This window comes from Triticum aestivum, chromosome 6B (assembly GCF_018294505.1).
Source record: "Triticum aestivum cultivar Chinese Spring chromosome 6B, IWGSC CS RefSeq v2.1, whole genome shotgun sequence".
NCBI classification, from domain to species: Eukaryota; Viridiplantae; Streptophyta; class Magnoliopsida; order Poales; family Poaceae; genus Triticum; species Triticum aestivum.
This window is the reverse complement of record NC_057810.1, coordinates 721,467,916-721,475,035: the sequence shown is the minus strand read 5'-3', so window position 1 is coordinate 721,475,035 and position 7,120 is coordinate 721,467,916. Positions and strand designations below refer to the sequence as shown.

At 44.6% G+C, this 7,120-nt stretch overlaps 1 long non-coding RNA gene across 4 annotated transcripts; it reads left to right on the top strand.

Annotated features, from left to right (window-relative positions):
• Window positions 1–644: 644 nt before the first annotated feature.
• On the top strand, window positions 645–5,529 carry LOC123140017 (uncharacterized). 4 transcript variants are annotated; one of them, XR_006469743.1, is made up of 4 exons: window positions 659–2,352; window positions 2,557–3,456; window positions 3,536–5,324; window positions 5,404–5,529. It is a non-coding gene; the product is annotated as an uncharacterized lncRNA (long non-coding RNA). The 4 variants fall into 4 exon arrangements; XR_006469741.1 differs by having other exon boundaries at window positions 659–1,494; window positions 1,643–2,352; window positions 2,557–5,324; window positions 5,404–5,523; XR_006469740.1 differs by having other exon boundaries at window positions 2,557–5,324; window positions 5,404–5,528.
• The last annotated feature ends 1,591 nt before the right edge of the window (window positions 5,530–7,120 follow it).

The following is a 7,120-nucleotide window of genomic DNA, read 5'->3' as shown; positions in this document are numbered from 1 at the left end:
GTCTTGTGGAGTCCCGTATATGGTTTCTGTGCTGTCTGATGACACGGTGGAAAATGACATGTGTATCAAGTGCTGCGCCAACTGAAGCCAAAAGTCAGTAAACCATCGGTACTTCCTTTTTCCACATAATAAAAACCATTAGCCTGTCTAACATGTTTTCAAATAACATTGACCCACAGGTAAGAGCAAGTAATTAACATTGTTTCTGATAAGTGGAGCTCGTCTGCCACCGATGACTTGCTGGAAATTTTGCTCTTATTTCCTTCGCTCTCTCTAACCAGTGTCAACCTTAATTAATCAGTGTCATTTTTCATAAGAGACACGATGTAACAGGGTGGTACAGCGGCGTGGCCATGATTTCTGTGCAGAGCACTAGCGAATCTAGCCCCAATGACCAGTAAAGAGGCATGGTCCGGTCACGTCAACATTCACGCACGACCGCTCGAGGAGACACGACCGCGGCGTCCGGAGCTGCATGGCTGACGGCAATTAAAAATTCTAAATATACTAAACCTAGCTAGGTTTGATTTACCCTGTTTTTTTGACTTTTTCTTATCAGTGAAAACTTGACCAATAAGAGGCTGACACATCAATTACGGGGGAAATTGTGGGGTAAGCCTTGGGTGCACTTAGCGATCTGTGTCGATGGCGACTGCGGATTGGTTTTCTCTTCTCCTCCCAGTTCCCTCCGCGTGTCGATGCGTCTCTCGAAGACTCGCGTGGGCTCTCTGCCTCCGCCGCCCACCGCTCAACCGCCGATGCACCACCGCTCAACCGCTGTATCTCCTTATAAAATGGCTCCCGCCCCTCAAGCTTGCTCCAACGCCCATGCCCATCACGCAGCGCCCACACGCTCCAGCAGATCCAGACGATGTGATGCTGGCGGTCGGCGAGGCCTCCTCGGCGCGCGGTTTGGTTCGCAGCGAACAGTGAAGCAGAGCTGCGTGGCGATGGCGACGACCAGCGCAGGGCACGGGCGACACCGCGACAACAAGCACAAGGCCATGGAGGGGCTCATGCAGCGCGCGGCGGTGCGCGGCTAGGCGGACCTCACGCTGCGGCGGCGGCAGGTGCGTGCTAGCCGTGGCCATGAGAAGGGGCTTGCGGCGTGACTGCGGCATGCGGCAGCGGGGATCTCCCCGACCTCTCCTACCCCCCTTCTGATGTGGGGAACCATGGATTGCCGATTTTTTGCTGAATCTTTAGTCGTGTGGAAATGGCGTTTTGGCTGGGACGCGACGGTGCGGCCACCGGCGCCCTGCGTCCTCCACCGGTGTCGCATGCTCATGCCCCTGCCCCCTTCCTTCGGCCGTCCAGACTGCCTCCGTCTCAGCCGGTGGATGTCACTTCTTCCGCTGGCTTACTACTAATGCAGGTGGAGTTCAACATGGAAGAGCATGGCCCAAGCATCATTCTGGGCGTAGCTGCCCACCTCTATGTGACGACTGCTCTAAGGCAGACCAAGTGTTCGTCGTAATGTCAGAGCGGCCACAGGTAAAAACAAATCAGTCCAGTCCATACATTGTGTTGCTATACTTATGAAAACAGTTCCCGAATCCAGGCACCATAGATTATTGCCCTTATGATGCATTTAGCTACTACTTCTGAACTCTGGATTTGATGGAGGTTTGCATGTTTGTAGTGATGATCTTCGAGGTCTGTGTAGTGCCGGAAGACAGCGACCAGTAGCGGGCGCTCGCGCACTGCTTCTGGGATGACACAGTCAGGACTAATAAGGATGAGGATCATGTTCATATTTCCAGTGGGTTCGTTCCAGTGGTATGGACGCGGCGAGGCAATTTATAAAGTTTGCCAGAGCAGCCACTGCGTACTATCCCACACTCTCTATCGACGGACCACCTTCTTCCACGCCGACGCCGGTCGCCGGGGTATGGTCATCCATCGCCATGCAAGAGCGCTCTAATCCCCTAGACAGTACTGCTCACAGCAGTTGCAGGCGCGAACGCATTGCCCTCAGCCGTGGATGCCACTGTCCCGAACCAAGGATGTGCAGGCATGTTTTAGATTATGATTGTGCAAAGGAATATGTTAGAAAATGACGGTCTGCAATGGTGTACCAAAATATTGAACATCTTCTGATTTTACTGGAAGATTGATGTGGACATTGAAGTTATTGCACCGGCAGCTGATTTTTTTCCCTTCACATTTTTGAAGACTGAATTTTCAGCAGCACTGCACCATTAATTAGCTTTCTGCATGTGACTTGTGATTGCAGCTGATGAAGCCGTCAACCATTGGAGGCATGGAATTGTCGAGCCCAAGGTTCGTCACCCTTGTTTTCTAAAGGGAAGCTAAAGTTGGGGTTGCCAATCTCCGAGGATTTTCTCAACGGTGAGCACTTCCCTTTTGTTTCTCTTGTTCTGATCTTTACCACAAGTCGGCAATAGTCCCTATTGCACTTCTTGGATTGATCTCTCATTTTAGTCACTACTGTTATTTAATATAATAATAAGCCTCTATTTTTTATTCCGCATGCAGTATTGTTTGCTTACACGAACAAGATTTCTAAGTTGTTATATATTAATGTGGTGATAGGTTGAAAAGTTTGATCACTGAGGAATGGGGATTACAGTCACAGATTATTATTCGGTTATTCCTCTTGCTGGTGCCTCCGCTGAAAGTTATGCATCTATATACAACCATATATATAAGTTTGCCTCTTCAATCAGAAGATTGTATTAGCTATTCAATTCATAGTTCAACCTTTGAATATACAGTTTTGGCTGAGTAGTTTGAGCCTCTGTTGTGCAACTGGATCATGGTACACATCCAGACCTGCAGCTGTGTTTTATTTTATTATCCTTTTTAGAAACTGACACGCTGCCTTCGTTGCCTAAACCCGTGCTTTAATTAAATGATAAATTTACTATAAAGATTTTTTTCTTTGACTCTTATATGAAAAAATTGTACGAACATGTGATTGCCATCCAGATTAGTCAGGTCATCCTGCAAATAACTGTGGGATACATTACTGATACTTACTCAATCATTGTAGTGAAATAATACAAGATGGTGAACACCTCGGATGCAGCTCAAAGGTCAAATATCATGATATAGAGTAGGCATTAAACCTATCTTATCTACTTAATTTTTTGTTGCAGACTAATCGTCTATCTTATCCGTACATGGCTGATTAGGAAGTAGTACAGTACCTGCATGTTTAATAGTTATCAGATTATTTCTGTACATAGTTGATTTGTGTATTGAGACGGGAGGCCAAGTTGTTCAATTTGTGGATTTGATTTATTCAGACTGGTGGCATTCCTTAATTTCTGATTCCTGTTTATGTTTGGTTTTGAGCTGTAAATTATTTATTCTGGCACATCTAACGGCTGCTTCTTTTGTCTAGCCTTCTTTCAATGAAATATTTCCAGTCAGTAGACTATACTTGCTATTCCAATCACATACAGGCCTAGGGTTGTCCACTAAGAGAAGGTGCAACAAATTCACTTGGTTTGTGAATATCCTTGGGTTTGTACTAATATAAGCTAGCAACTTTTCATATATATGCCAGGTTGTCTTCAAGCCATAGAAGCACTATCGAGCCCTGGAGCTGTGGCGACAGTGCCATCCCAGCCACCGGCTTCCTCTTCCATGCCATGGCCATCCAGGAGGAGTGCCACGGCTATCGCAGTTCTCCCCATGCCATCCTCCTGGATGTTGATCGTGTCCTTGCACCGGCGGCAGCTGGAGCCTGGTACGTCCAGAGAGGCATGGCCTTGGATTGGAGCATTGCAGTCATCGATCCACTTCGTGGTAGCCATGGGGTAGGGTGGTGTAGAACTCAGCCCCGTGAGCTGCAGTTCACCAGTTCATTCCTCAGCTGTAAGCCTAGCAAGAAGGAAAATGGTTTGTGCTATATATACGACTGAACTGGACAATCACATAGAAGGTAGATATTTGCACATCTGATTTCTTTTGTGTAGTCTGGGTACTCTTTCCCATGGTGTTAAAAAAAATATATGTTTGTGAAGTTGTATGACTTACGTGATTTTGTAGCACACTAAGTTGACCCAAACTGGCTTGAATTTGTTGGTTATTTGGCCTTGCCTGAACACGGTTGGTGAAAGCAGCAGTGCTTGCTTTGATTTTTTTTTGTTCAGTTAAATCATTCACATGAGTATCTCAATTTAATTAACAGTGTAAGTTGATTGTGAGGCTGTGTATTTTTTGTCGAAGAAGAAAGTACCACCACATGTAACTCATTTGCACTTAGTGAATTTCAGTTGGCATCTTAATATTGGCCCTACTTTACAATATAAAGCATTGCTCTGTTTGTAGGTTGCAGCAAGATATGCAAAATACCCGTGCTTCTTACTAATGATGATCCTAATGTTAATTCAATGGGGAAATGAATATCGAGTGCGGACATAGTGTTGTTCTTTTAGGGCAAGAAAGAGAAAAATGTTAATTTTGGTTCCTTCCTTTTTATGTATATGGATGCAATGTGTGCTTTCTGTCTATTTGTAATCTGTCTTATAGGTATACTCATGAAGTATACGACCATTACTCCCTACAGTACATAGTTCGGATTTCTCATTTGTATAGTTCAATGCTTTCGGTTTGGATAGTTCACTCTTCCTATTTGGTACCAATTTCAAACTGAAGGACCGATTCTTGATCTTCTTCTATATTGGGTATTGTTTAGTTTTGTGGGTAATTTTAGTTCATTTATTTTGCATATTCCCAATTTTTGTACAACTTCTCCGTAAGAAATAGACACACTAGATTCATACACCTACCTTTGAAAAATATCAATTTTTTGGCCATAGGTGCTGAGTCCAATGCGTAGAATCTTCTAGAACCATCTATGACTTCAGCACCAAGGGAAAGGAGGGGCAGAGGAAGAGGCACAATAATGTAAGTTAGGTGGTCAATTGCATGGTCCGCTGGGAGAGATTTGGCTGCCTATGAACTGATTTGTGGTGGGTGCGTTGATAATGATCAATATTTGCTCATCACCATTCTGTGGTGTTGATCCTCTATTATTACTCATTGTTGGAATACTAACTGTTAAAGTTTGTAGTTGTAGCGTTGTTGCATGAACATCCTTAGGCATTTGTTTACCAGAGACCATGCTTTCTGATTTTCTTGATGACTTGACAAACAAATAGAATTGCAATATGCATGGATAAATTGGTCATAAACTCTTGATTTCCTCTGCTCGGCATAGTGACTAATTTAGTGGTGAGCAGGTAGTTACCCAGTGTTTGTCTTATTGTTTGTAGGTGGTCCTTCCTGTAGGTCTGTTGGGCAGGGCGATTTGCGTGTCCCCTGTTCCTCCGTTCTGGTTGCGTCTTTTGGTATTTTTTGCATCTATTTCTTTGCTTGATTTCTTGCTTGCCGTAGGGTGTCATTAACTTTTACTTCTTTTTTTGGTAGGCCCAACTATGGATGTGGGAGGAGACCTTTATGAACTCTAGGTCTGATGTGTAGTCTTGGCAGAAAGAAACCACAATGCATATACTTTTCATCTTGCAAGATGTAGCACTCATGATCATAATAATGTATCCTTTTGAAATTATTTCTGTGCATATATAGCTTGCTTCCTTGTGACTACGGAGTTATAAAAATAAGCTTATGCACATGAAGCCCTTATTTTCCATCTCATGAGTCAAGAGTAGCATATACACACACGTACCGTATCGCGGTCTTATTTTCTATCGTCTCATAAGTCAAAAGTAGCATATACACATACGTACCATATTGATGGGGTGCGGCGTGCCGCCGCACGGGTATAGCTAGTTTGATACTATGTGTGAGCTGTTGCTCTCCACCCGGTTTACTAGAAAATTAAAGAACAGTTAACCAATGTAGGTCACTTGCACACCGGTAACACTAGGCCTGAACGTAGTTCATGCATCAGTGAAGCCACTTGACTTTGCTTGCCGGGTATGATCCATAAAAATGTGTCCGGCCGAAGTTAATCGAGCGTGGTTGGTAAGTTGGTGCATCTTGCAGGGAAGAAAACATCTATCGATAGTCTGTCCTACGATAACAGACACTCCGAGTTGTTTCCCGATCGATACAACTAGAACTGGATACTTAAGATGAGAAATGGATAGTATGGCTCTGGGATTGCTTTCTCGCAGGGAGTCGAGGAAGGATCTCTGGGTGAGGTTGATGACACTACTACTACTTTACTTTATGCTAGTTTGCACTCTTCTAATGCTGCAAGTCCGCTGAAGATGGTGAAGATGCTAGTCTTTGATAGGACTAGGCTCTCCCCTCTATTCTGGCATTTCTGCAACCCAGTCTACATATTCAGCTTTCCTTTGATAATATTGCATATTAGTGTAGATCATTGCTTGCTGAGTACTTCGGATGAGTACTCACGTTTGCTTTTCTTTCTTTCCCCCATATCCGTTTGATGCAACCAGATGACGGAGCCTCTGAGACCGCTGCCACCACCGACGACTACTACTACCCCGAGGGTGCCTTTTATCATGTGACGGACGTCGATGACCAGGAGTAGTTAGGAGGCTCCCAGGTAGGAGACCTTGCCTTTTTGATCGATATTGCTTTTGTGCTAGCCTTCTTAAGCCAAACTTGATTAACTCATGTCTGTACTTAGATATTGTTGCTTCCACTGACTCGTTTGTGTTCGAGCTTATGTATTCGAGCCCTCTGGCTTGTAATATAAATCTTGTATTATTTTAATTTGTATCTAGAGTTGTGTTGTGATATCTTCCCATGAGTCCTTGATCTTGATCGTACACAGTTGCGTGTATGATTAGTGTACGATTAAATCGGGGGCGTCACAGAGGTGTCTCGATGCGGTCGAGCAGGCACTCAAATGTGCTTGGCGCGACGCTGAGAGAGTGTGGCATGGAGTCGAGGGATGCGCCGGTTGCTCCGTCGTCGCTGTCGAAGCCTCTATATATGAGAAGCTTGAGCTAATGGTGCTTGAGAAGACGCGCCTAGTTTAGCAGCGGCCTTTCGAGCCACGTACAAATCCAGAATCGAAGCTCCAATCCGAATGCAACCCCCTTCCGGTGTATATATAGATTACATAAGGAAGGAGATGATGGAATGGAGGGGAATTTTTGGTCTATGAGGACATATGCATCCTATGTGAAAAAAAAATAGTAATTCAACA